General features: G+C 44.4%; 1 protein-coding gene across 10 annotated transcripts in view; it reads left to right on the top strand.

The window, feature by feature from the left end:
- The window catches only part of LOC137372521 (uncharacterized), a 203,681-nt gene that overhangs the window by 170,069 nt on the left and 19,170 nt on the right, over positions 1-14,442 (top strand). The window lies entirely within an intron of this gene.

Here is a 14,442-nt window from a genome sequence, read left to right as displayed (position 1 = left end):
GTTCCTTTAAAATGCTCGATAAATACATACCCCTATCTACTGTTTCTATCAGCGTAAGCGTCTCAGCAGCTAAGTTGCTTTTAACTATCCCCTTTATTTTCTTTGATTCCCAGGCTAATGGACAACATTTATCATTTCTTCCCACCAAAACTATGAAGAACCCTGCTGCGTTCGAATAACCATCGGGAAGATTAGCGTGTGAGGCATTACTAAAAATGACTAATTTCATTTCTTCTGGGCCACCCAAGGCTGAAAACTTAAGTGTACATTTGTCGAAACTCAATTTCTTCAATGTCTTATTTGTTTTCTTCACTTCCCCAACAGTAGCATGTTTCAGCATGATGCTCAATTCGAATACATTATAGCAGCATCTGGCCTAGTTTGTGTGCACAACCAGTTTAATTGCTCTATTAAGCTCCTCAACCAGTCTGCTTCTTCCTTGGTTGCAGAATCTTCCTTTTGAGAGGATCTGGCCCGATTTATTGGGATCCTATTAACATTCTCTAGGTAAGACTGTTGATTTAGTGTTACCTCCAACTTAGTCTGCCCAACATTCAACCCTATATATTTAAAAGCTCCAGAAGCCCGACTTCCAACTTTAAATTCCTGTAGAACTTTATCTACCACAAATTTCTCAAATATCGCAGATCCTCCCCACAGAAAATAGTCTATGTGCATCAAGATATTGCCTACTAATTTTTCTTCATTGTACCAATAAAACATTGCCGAATCCACTTTTAGCTGAATACAATCAGCTTTTAGTAGGATGGACCGAACTGAAAAAAACACACCCTGGATGCATCGTTTAGTCAATAAACACACTTGTTTAGCTTCCATAATTTCCCCTCTATCTTCAGCTTCTTTTGGTGACTTTAAAAATACTTCCCTTTGAAATTTCTCCCCTTGCAAAAATGCTGCTTTGATATCAATGAACTTACATTCCAATGAGTGTGTCGCTAAAAGGGCTAGGGAAATCCTCAAAACTTGCTTTTCCTGTTGTTGGGGAGTTCACTGTAACTTCTTGGTCACCTAGTCATTCCTCAAATTCCCGAGCTACAAGTCTGACCTTATTTTTATACGTACTGTTGGGAAGTACTTCCTCTGTACAGATCCATCTATGGGACAATGCTGGTTGTTCTCTATCTGGCACCTCCGTGTATATGCCAAACTCTCTCCAACTGTCAGTCTTTTAGTTTTGCCCCCTTTACCAACTTATCTAACTTGTTAGTAGCCACTAGAGCTTCTCTATTGTAAGGGCTCCTACCTGTGGCACTCCTTGCCTACTCTCTGATCCTTGCTCTTGTGAAAACATGTCCCCTACTAGATTTCCTATCCCTTTCTGGACTTCTACTACTCGACCTATCCCTCCTACAACCAGACTTCTTTTCACATGTTCATTACCTTTTCCTTGGACTGTGATCATCTTCAGGCCCACTGTCTGAACATATACTACGTTTACTGGCCTTCCACCAATCTATAGGTCTGCTATCCTGTCCCTTGTCTTGCACATTCAGCTAATGTTTGTATTTCCCTATGGCCTTTCCTGTCATACGTCACTCTAGTCTCAACTTTCGGTAGTTGACCTTTGGGATAGCCCTAACCCTAATCCTTATCTCGATTTTCACAATCACTTGGTCCACTCTCAGTTAGCCCGTTATCTGCCACAACCTGTTGTTTGTAAAGGTTCCATATATCTGCATGCGAAGTACATGGTGCATCAGTGTCCATCATTTGTTCAGATTCTGTCAATGTGTAATCAGTCGGTGCCAATAAGCCATGAGGAACACGTAACAGCTGTAACAGTTTGGTTGCCTTGTTGCAAATTAACATTTTGCCATCAGTGCCTATAACTTTTTCTGGGCCTCTCCATTCTTTCTGCCCTTCTCTTTTGTAATACACCATGTCCCCGGTTTTAAAATTATTTTCTGATGGCCTGATCCAACACCTCAAAGCTCTCCTGATCTTTTCTGAAACCTCCGCCTTAATAAATGCTCTTCTCCCCACATGCATGGCATTCAAATGTTCTGCAAAATTGAACTAATTGGAGTGCCCTCTAAAGCTGGGGGATGATCCCACATTACCAAAGGTATTTTCGGATTCCTGCCATGAGCTAATTGATGGGGGTTATAACCCCCAACTATTTGAAGCTCATTTTTTGCATGTATTGCCCATGCCAGAGCAGTTATCAATTTACAATTTGGTTGGTTGGCTAAAATTTTTCAGAACATTTCGTCAAACGCGGTGTAATTTCTCACAAATCCCATTATTAAAAAGGACTTTCTGCTTCCTTGTGCATTTCTGCAATATTCATATTTTCACCCATACACCTGAATTCATCATTGGCAAATTCTCCTCCATTGTCAGTTAGAAATTAGCCGATGCTCCCAGTCCAGTTCCTATCCACCTTTCCATTATCTTGTCCACTATTACTTTTTTGTCTTTACTATAAATTACCATTGACAGACTGAATCTAGTTGCTATGTCTATAAAGTGTAGAAAAAATGTTTGTCTTTATCACATACCTCTAAGTCCATCGCTATGGTTTCATTAAGGTCCCTTTGTTAATGGGAGACACATTACGGGTCACAATGGCGTTCTCCTGTATTTTATTAAAACAGATATCACATTTTTCACTAACATCCTCATTAAGTTTAGTGTAGTCATCATCTGTTACCCCTGCATCTTTTAACAGAATCTTCAAACTGTGACAAGATGGATGTGCAAACTGTCGATGTAGTTTTGAAATAACTTGCCTTTTCACCTTTAAATCCCTACTCCCAGATGACATTAATATCTCTAATATCCTCCTTAGAGATGTTAGTTCTTGCTAAAAGAATGCAATAATGTCCCTACTGTGTAAATTGCAAAGCGACAGCCTTATGTTCCATATCCAATTTCATCTGAGCCTTTTTCTTAGCTGGTTTACTTAACAAAATGTATTTCACTGGATACTACATCTGTACTAATAAAATGGTTTACCCCTGCTATTTTACAAGGAATTACCACTCTTTTTAGTGATTTCAACACGTTGTCGTCCCCAAACCTGAAACAGGTAGAACTGTCGTATTCTTTGACATTACTTCAGTCTTCCTTACTTAAAGACAACATGTAACACCTTAACCAGTCCACTCCACCTACCCTAGAGGTACACCCACTGTCTAGTACTGTGCAATTGAACAAATCTGGAACTCTTTCTGATGGATCAGTAGCGTCATCCTCGCCTTCCACGTCATGTGTCATCTCAAAAACCCTGTTATTCCTTTTTCGACAATGGAACACAATGATACTTGAGTCACATCTCAAATACCTGTTGACCACCACCACACCCCCCCCCCGCCCCGCCCTTGATTATTCCTGGGGTTCATCCTTCTGCCATACTTGCCCAATTTCTGCCATCTGTTATAGCTGCCAAAGGATCTCTATCCTCATTTATTTTGTTTGTGAATCTCCTTTCATACTGGCATTTGGGCCCCATATTTGAACAGCTTCAAAATGCTGCTAGCATTATATCCTTCACCTTTGGTGTCACCACCGAAGAGCCTATTTGCACCATGAAAGCAGCCGGAAAGGAATGTTTTCCCCAAAATTTTTTTCAGGGTGTCTGATATCTGATCAAAAAGCATACCTCCAGTTAATGCCAAGAGCCTATCCATGTTCGATATCCTAGCACAATCCAACAATTTGAAGGTAAGTACTGATCTAGGAATTTCCAAGTAGAATCACTGCAACCTTACATATGATGAATTAAGCTCCATAATATATTCTTCTATGGAAGAACCATCCATTTTTCTAAATTTATCAAAGTCCGACCACACCTCATAGGCACTCAATAATTCATTCTTTCATGTATGTTTTATCCATAAATTAAGAGATTGTCCAAACCTTCCTTATTGTCCAAATGATGAGCCTGTAGCTCCGAGAACACTTTGCCCGAGCTTGCTTTTGGCAAAAAGTGAAAGTGCAAGGGCTATTCTTTGCTTCCTGTTTGGTAAAGGCATAACCCGTGTCCATACTTCATTCTTCCATTGATCATAAGGTTCGGTGTCATGCAGGCCCCCAAGAATGAGGCACATTAACCACATGGACATTAAATTTAAATTTGTTGGTGTGAAGAAGTGAAGGCCTGTTACAAGGAATTTCCAGGCCCCTGGCCGGAAAGACATTTTTGCATATTAGCAGACAGTGTTGGAACAAAGGACCATTCCCTGACCCACCCAATACACAAAGTCAGAAGTGGTTATACCAGTCACGTGACCCTGCTGGCCAACTTGGGGAGTTTTAAATTGTAGAGACAGTGTTTGAACTGGCTGGAAAGCTCTTTACTCCTGGACTGGAAAAGACCTCCTCTCCTTCTGTCTGCTCCCATCTCTTTCTCATGGAACTCCAAAACCCACTGAAGACATGTGAACCCCAAGGGAGAGAAAAGTCTCTTACAGTGAACAAGGTTAAGAAGAATACTGATCTCCAATGAAAAGCAAGACCATATCTTCAATCAACGACTCTACAGTGAGCCCGAAACACAGTAACAAAAAATCCCTCCTCAGAAATTGCCTCAAACTTTTCCACTTCATTTTTCTTTCTGCTCTTTTCTGTCCCTATCTGCATGTGAGTATCACGTATGCATGCTAGTGTGGGCGCCTTGTGTATCCGTAGGCATCAACCAAATTAGAGTTTAAGTTTTAATAAAATTTCACCTTTCTTCTTTAAACCCAAGAAAGCCTGTTTGTGCTCATTTCATTACCTTATAATTGGAAAGCGGTGAACAAGGATTCACCAAGGGGTAGCTAAAAACTGTTTAAAAATAAAACCCTGTTACAGTAAGACCAGGTGAATGCTGATAGGGACTCCCAGACCTCTTTCTAACCTGGTTGTAACAGAAATTTGGCTGCTAGCGTCCAGAATTTTATCCACAGACAAATGACAGAAATTGGAAGTGGGAAGCCAAATTGTTCCCAATCAAAAAAAGAGCAAGATTAATACAGGTTTTCTTGTGGTTGTGTGTACTTGAATGCTAACATGTCTGCAGCTGAAGCAAGTAGCTCTCCAAGCCAGGATGAAGTAACTTGGGATAAGTTAAAAGCCCACTGTCTATGGAGGAGTTGAAGATTACAAAGGAGGAGGTGTTGGAGGTTTGAAGCGCATTAAGGTGGATAAATCCCCAGAGCCTTACCAGGTGTATCCTAGGATGCTATGGGAAGCAAGGGAGGAGATTGCTGGGGCCCTGGCAGAGATTTTTGTATCATCGTTAGCCATGGGTGAGGTACCAGAAGACTGGAGGATAGCTAATGTTGTGCCTTTATTTAAGAAGGGCAGCAGGGATAAGCCAGGGAACTACAGGCCGGTGAGCCTTACATCAGTGGTGGGAAAGTTATTGGAAGAGATTCTGAGAGACGGGATTTATATGCATTTGGAAAGGCAAGGTCTGATTAGGGATAGTCAGCATGGCTTTGTGCGTGGGAAATCACGTCTCATGAATTTGATTGAGTTTTTCAAGGAGGTGACCAAGAGGATTGACGAGGGCAGGGCCATGGACGTTGTCTACATGGACTTTAGCAAGGCTTTTGACAAGGTCCCGCATGGTAGGCTGGTCCGGAATGTTCGAACATATGGGATCCAGGGCGAGTTAGCCAATTGGATACAAAATTGGCTTGGTGATAGGAGACAGAGGCTGGTAGTGGAGGGTTGTTTTTCAGATTGGAGGCCGGTGACCAGTGCTGTGCCGCAGGGCTCGGTGCTGGGCCCTCCGTTGTTTGTCATATATATTAATGACTTGGATGTGAATGTAAGGGGCATGATTAGTAAGTTTGCAGATTACATCAAAATTGGTGGTACAGTGGACAGTGAAGAAGGTTGTCTAAGGTTACAACAGGATATAGATCAACTGGGAAAGTGGGCAAGGGATTGGCAAATGAAATTTAACGCAGACAAGTGCGAAGTGATGCATTTTGGGAAGTTAAACCAGGGCAGGACATATACAGTGAATGGCAGGGCCCTGGGAAGTGTTGTTGAGCAGAGACACCTTGGGGTGCAAGTACATAGTTTCCTGAAAGTGGCAACACAGTTAGACAGGGTGGTGAAGAAGGCGTATGGCATGCTTGCCTTCATCGGCCGAGGCACTGAGTACAAGAGTTGGGACGTCATGTTACAGTTGTACATAATGTTGGTTAGGCCGCATTTGGAGTACTGTGCGCGGTCCTGGTCGCCGCACTACAGGAAAGATGTGATTAAGCTAGAGAGGGTGCAGAAAAGATTCACAAGGATGTTGCCTGTTTGGAGGGCTTGAGTTATAAAGAGAGATTGGATAGGCTGGGTCTGTTTTCCCTGGAGCAAAGGAGGCTGAGAGGGGACATCATAAAGGTATATAAAATTATGAGAGGCATAGATAGGGTAGATAGTCAAAGTCTGTTTCCCATGGTAGGGGTGACTAAAACTAGAGGGCATAGATTTAAGGTGAGAGGGAGGAGGTTTAAAGGGGATCAAAGGGGCAAATTTTTCACACAAAGAATAGTGGGTATCTGGAATGAGCTGCCAGAGGGGGTAGTGGAGGCAGGAACAGTAGCAACATTTAAGAGGCATCTGGACAGGTACTTGAATGAGCAAGGCATAGAGGGATATGGAATTAATGCAGGCAGGTGGGATTAGTATAGATAGGCATTATGGTCGGCATGGACGCAGTGGGCCGAAGGGCCTGTTTCTATGCTGTACGACTATGAGTCTAAAGTGGCTGAGCAATGTGGGATCACTGTACGTGGCAAGGCTAGGAAGTCTGAACTCCGAAGGCTAGTGGCCAACCATTTTTCCCTTGAATTTGAAGAAGCACAGTGGCGCAGTGGTTAGCACCGCAGCCTCACAGCTCCAGGGACCCGGATTCGATTCTCGGTACTGCCTGTGTGGAGTTTGCAAGTTCTCCCTGTGATCGCGTGGGTTTTCGCCGGGTACTCCGGTTTCCTCCCACAGCCAAAGACTTGCAGGTTGATAGGTAAATTGGCCATTGTAAATTGCCCCGAGTATAGGAAGGTGTTAGGGAATATGGGCTTACTGCAGGGTTAGTATAAATGGGTGGTTGTTGGTTGGCACAGACTCAGTGGGCCAAAGGGCCTGTTTCAGTGCTGTATCGCTAAATAAAAATAAAGCAGAGACAGGGTACTGCGAGCAAAGATACAATTGGAACAAAGGAAACTTGAATTAGAAGACAGGGAAAGAGAGAGACAGAGAGGGAGAAGGAAAGAGCCTTCCAGAAGGGACGTGAAGAGACAGGAGAAGGAACAAGAGAAAAAGAATATTGAAGAAAGAGAGTTGAAGTGGCTTGAGTTAACTAGGGGGCGACAGAGTAACCCTAGTGAAAATATGGAGGAATGTAATTCAGGGCTGGGTACAGAATTATTAAAACTAGCTCATCTAATCCCACATTCAATGAGGAAGATGTGGAACCATTTTTGTGCCTTTTTAGAAACTGGCAAGGCAGCTAAAATGGCCAACTGAGACCTGGTCTCTTACTACAAAGCAAGCTAACTGAAAAAGCCCATGAGATTTATTCCCTGTTGCCAGATGAGAGTTCATCAAATTATGAACTGACCAAAATGCTATCCTTGGGGCATATGAATTAGTACCTGAAGCCTATCGCCAAAAGTTTAGAACACTCAAGCAAGCTAGCTAATCAAACTTATCTGCAGTTTGAAAGTAGTAAGCAGCTGGCTTTTGACCAGTGGCTGAGGGCTGTTAAAATACAGCTCAGCTATGAGAATCTCAGAGAAGTAATTCTGTTAGAGAAATTTAAACACCCTCTCCCACTCTTCAGCTATGAAGAGAGACTGGAAAGGCCAGGGTTGTTTTCCTTAAAGCAGAGAAGGCTGAGGGGGGAACCTGATTGAGGTATACAAAATTATGAGGGGCATTGATAGGTTAGATAGGAAAAAACTTTTTCCATTAGCGGAGGGGTCAATAACCAGGGGGCATAGATTTAAGATAAGGGGCAGGAGATTTAGAGGGGATTTGAGGAAAGGTTTTTTCACCCAGAGGGTGGTTGGAATCTGGAAAGCACTGCCTGAAGGGGTGGTAGAGGCAGGAACCCTCATAACATTTAAGAAGTATTTAGATGAGAACTTGAAATGCCATAGCATACAAGGCTACGGGCCAAGTGCTGGAAAATGGGATTCGAATAGTTAGGTGCTTGATGGCCGGCACAGACACGATAGGCCAAAGGGCCTGTTTCTGTGCTGTATAACTCTATGACTCTCCATAAAGACCCATGTAGAGGAGCAGCGGGTCCAGAGAGCCCAGCAAGCAACCATTCTGGCCGATGATTTTGCTTTAATTTATGTCGGTTTCCCAGGGGAGAACCTTTCCTAATCACCCCCACAAATCTGAAGAGGGCAAAGGGTGGGAAGGTGATATCCGCCCAGGCAGTCCTGGAAGAGAAAGGAAAGCAGGAGACACAAGGGGCCCTCCTCCAGCCAAAAAGGAAGGTGCTGTGAGCAAGAGTGAGACCTGGAGACCTGCGTGCTTTCATTGTAATAAAGCAGGGTATTTAAAAGCTGACTGCTAGAAATCAAACGCAAAACCGTTACGGTTAATCAGGGCACACCCGCTCAGTGAAGACGGGAACCCGATGAAAAGCACAGCAGGACGAGCTGTGGCTTTAACTGCAATAAAAGGAAGACCCAGGAAGCTAACTACTGCAAATGCAGGAAAATTTAAAAGGATCCCTGAAGGTTATCAGGGTTTTGTGTTTGAAGGGAAAGTAACCCCATCCCCCTCGAGTGAGGCCAGCAAGCACATAGTAATTCTCACGGACACAGGGGCCACTAGATCCCTTATACTGAGAAAAGGCCTGACCTTTCACCCCCCCCCCTCCCCCGAGAGTGCAGTGAACACCAAAATGGTGGTGAATGGTATTGGAGGGCAGCATATGCCTGTACCCCAGGTGCACCTGAAGTGCGACCTAGTTTCAGGACCAGTAACCGTAGCGATTGTCCCTAGTTTATCTGTGGACGGGGATGACCTGCTCCTAGATAGTGATCTGGCAGGGGTGAAGGTTGTAGCACCCCCTGTTGTGAAAGAAAGACCGCAGGAGGTCAGGGCACTGGCAGGAGATGGTCCCCTGCAGTTTCCCTGAATATGTAGCGGATCAGGCTATGATCAAACCAGCTCCCCCAGAGGAGACTGAATTGGCACTGCAGGCAGATGACCACGAGGTCTGCCTGTCTGAGACTTGCTTTGGAAAGTTAGGAGACCCAGGGAATGAATTAAATAGATTTTCCCTAGCTGAGGCTCAGCGAGTCAGCCCAGTATTGTGAGTTACTACAGGCTGCCCAGTCTGAAAGTGAAGCAGAAGGAGTCCCTGGTTGCTACTATTTAAAGCATGAGGTCCTGATGAGGAAGTGAAGTTCTCCTCACAGACCTGAGAGCAATGAGTGGACAGTAGTTCACCAGTTAATCGTGCTATAGAGGTACTGGAAAGAAATGTTAAGAAGGGCCCACGAGACTACAGTGGCTGTATATGCTAGTATACGAAAGACCAAAGCCCGCATGAGACAGCAGTTTGACTGGCCAAAACTCCACAAAGATGTGGTGGAGTACTGCAGGAGTTGCCACATGTACCAGGTTGAGGGGAAATGCCAAACTACAGTGAAACCTGCAAGTCCTGTGCTGGTGTTCAGAGGACCCTCCAGCAGAGGCCTGGTGAACTGTGAGGGACCCCCGCCGAGTACAAAAGGGGACAGGCAGGCACAAGGCTGGCAAAAGTTTTGAAAAGGAAGGGGAAAATGTGACCAAGAGGGCAGGTTAAAGAAAGTCCAGGAGGAACCCAGATGAAAACACCTACAGTCCAGTCAGCCAGCCCCAGAAAACATGAAAAGTTAAACCCCACATCCTAAGTAAATGCATACACTGAAGCCCCCCACCAGAGTTGCTAACATCATTTACAGGAAACTGCAGAAACAAAGGTAGACCTTTAGGGGCACAGAAACCTTGAAGGTGATGACTCACCCAGTAGAAGTGCCACAGGGTAGCACAGTAGAGTCTGCACCACTACTTGCAGGCAGGAGTGTCCCAAAAAACAAAGGAGAGATTAGCAAAGAATCCTCCCCCAGTCAGAGAAAAAGGGAACCACCCATCCACTGAAGTCAAAAGCCTTTGCATATGACTCAGAAAAGCACTGAAAGTTCAGGATAGACACACCCACTACTAACCCTCCTGAAAAAAAAAAAATGAACTCAGCAGGAACAAAGACCCTAGGCAGTCATGGCAATGGGCAAACTGAAAAACTTCCTGAAACAGCTTTACTGGGATGCCAAAAAGGGGACAATTAAAGCAGCAATGGCACAAAAAGGTTTCAGTAAGTTTTAGGGTTCGCAAATGAAAGAAATGCATGAAATAAAAAAAAAAAATGCTGGAAATACTGATCAGGTCTGACAGCATTTGTGGAGAGTGAAACAGAATTAATGTTTTAAGTCAGTGACCCTTCATCAGAACTGAATGAGAGAAATGCATGGTTTTCTAGATATATATTCTCAACCCTTTTAATGAAATGCACTTTCTTTTCAAATTGCATTTCATTCCCCTACATGTGTCATACAGGCCCTCACCTGCCAAGAATGAGGCACATAAATTTAATGTTCATATGGTGAAATTATAAATTGTTACTGGGAAGAAAATGCCTGTTACAAGGAATTGCCAAGCCCCTAGCCAGAAAGACATTTTTGCATATTAGTAGACAGCATTGGAACAAAGTACCATTCCCTGACCCACCCAATACACAAAGCCAGAAGTGATTATACCAGTCACACAATTACCCTGCTGGCCAACTTGGGGAGAGAGCATTTGAACTGGCTGAAAAGCTCTTTGCTCCTGGACTAGAAAAGACCTCCTCATCTATCTCAGAACTCCAAAACTCACTGAAAAAGTAAAACCCCAGGAGAGAAAAGTCTCCTACAGTAAACAAGGTTCAAGTAAAATACTGGGCCCCAATGAAAAGCAAGATCATATCATCAATCAAGGACTCAAGCACAGTAACAAAAAACCCTCAAATTGCCTCAAACTTTTCCTTCTGCTCTTTTCAGTCCCTATCTGCATGTGTGTATCACATATGCATGTGAGCATGGGCACATTGTGTATCCATAGGCATCAACCAAATTACAGTTTAAGTTTCAATAAAATTTCACTTCTTTAAACCCAAGAAAACCTATTTGCACTCATTTCTTTACCTTATAATTGGAAAGCAGTGAACAAGGATTCACTAAGGGAGAAGCTAAAAACACTGCTTAAAAACAAAACCATTACAGTAAGACCAGGTGAAGGTTGAAAGGGACCCCTAGACTTCTTTCTCACCTGGTCATAATATTCAGCTTCACAAAACAGCAGTGGAAAATCATATCCCAACACCTTACATCTGGTTTCAGTCATCTTAAAAAAAAAGCCTCCAATTCTAATCTGCTGAAAACAAATCATAGTTTCCATCTTCACTTCCAGCAACTATCCTCTGCTACCAATGTTAGCAAAACTTCCACAGCAGTTTCTGAAGTAGTCACTGAAACTATGCTACTTTGACCACAACAGTTTCCTATTTACCACAAACCTCACTTCTCTAGTCCTGGTCGGCTCTTTATATATACATAATCTGAGTGCAATTAACTAATCAATACCCAACACCTGTTCACCCTATTACCTTCAACTACTGGATATTTAATATCCATTAACAGAACTTAATAGACACAAACAAAAGTGACCACTGACATAATTGACATGCCAATGGGCACGATTGTTTCATTACTCAAGTGATGTCACATGGGCACTGGCTGAATTGGATGTTCCCATTCATGTTGGAGGGCAAGATAGTATGGAGGCAGAAAACTTGACATTACATGCATAAGGGTGAGTTTTTGTCAGAAGTATATTAATTGCATGTCATGAATTTTGGATACACTCTATTCTAAGACTCTGCCTTGCCTCCCTTGTGCATTGCTCAATATGTCTGCTTTCCATCACTCTACTAGGATCTTCCATGGCTGCCTGGCCTTGTGTGCCCAATGTATCCTCTTCATCAGAAGAAATCTCATACTCCCACATGTCTTCCTCTTGCAAGGCTTCCCCCCTTCTTTGGTGTTATGTTATGTAGAATGCAGCAGACCACAATGACGCACGCAACCTTCTGTGGGGAATACTGAAGGGCTTCACCAGATCTTTCGAGGCAGCGGAACCGCATCTTCAGCATACCAATGGCCTGCTCGATGGTCGCTCTGGAGGAGCCATGGCATGTGCATCATTGTTAGTGTTCCTTACAAGCGCAGAAGCCATGTCCTCAATGGGTAGTCCTTATCCCGAGAAGCCACCCTTGAAGGCGAACAGGAGAGTGAAAAGATGTGGCAGCTGGGACTGCCGAAGTAGGTATGAGACATGGCAGCTTCCCAGGAAGTGGGAAATGTACAAGTTGTACATTAATAAAAACCCTTCCTGTTGATGAAGGTGGCTGGTTGGTCCGTGGGAGCCTTGATGGCCACATACCTTTTTTTTCTTTTTCTTTTTTTTTCTTTTAGAGATACAGCACTGAAACAGGCCCATCGGCCCACCGAGTCTGTGCCGACAATCAACCACCCATTTATACTAATCCTACACTAATCCCATATTCCTACCACATCCCCACCTGTCCCTATATTCCCCTACCACCTACCTACACTAGGGGCAATTTATAATGGCCAATTTACCTATCAACCTGCAAGTCTTTTGGTGGTGGGAGGAAACCGGAGTACCCGGCGAAAACCCACGCAGACACAGGGAGAACTTGCAAACTCCACACAGACAGTACCCAGAATTGAACCCGGGTCGCTGGAGCTGTGAGGCTGCGGTGCTAACCACTGCGCCACTGTGCCGCCTGTACATGTAGTCATTTGCACCTTGGACCTGTGGGAATCCCGAAGTGGCCCCAAATCTAGAGGCCCTCTCGGCCTGACTCTCAGGGTCTGTCCTGTAGTGCACTTGGTCGCCGGCCGACCTGAACAAAGCATTGGTCACCTCGTTGCAACGGTGCCCTGCAGATTGAGAGACCCACACATGTCCCCGGTGGATCCCTGAAATAATCCAGAGGCATAAAAGTTTAGGGCCACAGTAATCATCAGGGCCACAGACATAGGGTGACCACCAAAACCCATTGGTCGCAAATCGTCATTGAGCAGTGCACGGAGGTCTGTAACGACCTCTCTAGACAGCCGCAGTCTACTCTGGCAGTTCTGCTCAGATGTGTCAGACGAATTCTATATACTCGCTGCTCTATCTGTGCTCTTTGTTGCGTTGTCAGCTGATGCTACTCACGACTGTCAGGTTCTTATTGTGCCGCAGCTGCCTCTTGGGCCTGCCTCGGCTGATTCGCCTCAGCACAGCACTGGGATCCAAGAAAACAGGGTGAATCATACCCACCTCAATCCTCTATGGGCCTACGTGTTAAGTTTATCTATCTTGGCAATGAGATGTCTGAATTTTGGTTACAGGAAGCCTACATTAGCTCCATGGTATGGATTGATATTGAACCTGCAACATTTCCAAAAGTGCGAGCCATCATGAGTAAAAGAACAACATTTCAGTGCCCTGCACTGGCCTTCCGAAAGACAACACCCTCTACACTTGCAGAGTTCTCCCAACTCCCCCCTCACAGACAAACCACTTGTCGAGTTCTCCCAACCCTCCCCCCACCCCAACTGACAGTGCAGCTGCAGAGTGCTCCCAACAGCGCCCCCCACACACAGACAATGCAGCTGCAGAGTTCTCCCAACTACCCACCCCCCCCACCCCCTCATAGAAAGAACACTTACAGAGGTCTCCCAACTGCCCCCTCACAGACAATGCAGTTGCCGAGTTCTTCCAACCAACGACTTCGCCTTGATAATAGCACTTCAGTAAATTACCCTTTTGAGTCACCAAGGACTCTCCCCTCGGTGACGATGGCTTTTTAAAGACCCAAAACTGAAGGCATGTGAGTGCTGCACATCCAACACAAGATTGAGAACTCCTGGTAAGAGCACTATGAATTACACTGTGAAAGAGTGTTTAACATATGTAAATGCCATTGCCGTTGTGGCAGTGTGGAAGTGTTACTACGGCACGCTTCTGACAGAATTGGAACACAGTATTACAGCGTTGGGTTCCATGGCAGATGACTCCATGCCGATTCTGTGCACCCCGCACCCCCCACACCAAAAAACTCGCTTTCCAGAGGAGCATAAAATTCAGTCCTAAGTCAGCAACATGTTTGTAGTGGTCCAGGGTTCCCCCTGCATGGTGGCAGATTAAGACTTTGCATTCATTACCATACCATGAATACTCATTACCCTACACTTAGTTCAAATTAAGTCCGACCTGCCAGATTAAATTAACAGCGAGTTGTATTCCCGTGCCACCTGATTCATGACTGTTTGAACATGGCTTGCTACAGTCAGCTTTGTGCATTGTGTT

This window comes from Heterodontus francisci, chromosome 8 (genome assembly GCF_036365525.1).
Source record: "Heterodontus francisci isolate sHetFra1 chromosome 8, sHetFra1.hap1, whole genome shotgun sequence".
Classification (NCBI taxonomy): domain Eukaryota; kingdom Metazoa; phylum Chordata; class Chondrichthyes; order Heterodontiformes; family Heterodontidae; genus Heterodontus; species Heterodontus francisci.
This window is presented reverse-complemented; position numbering and strand designations above follow the sequence as displayed.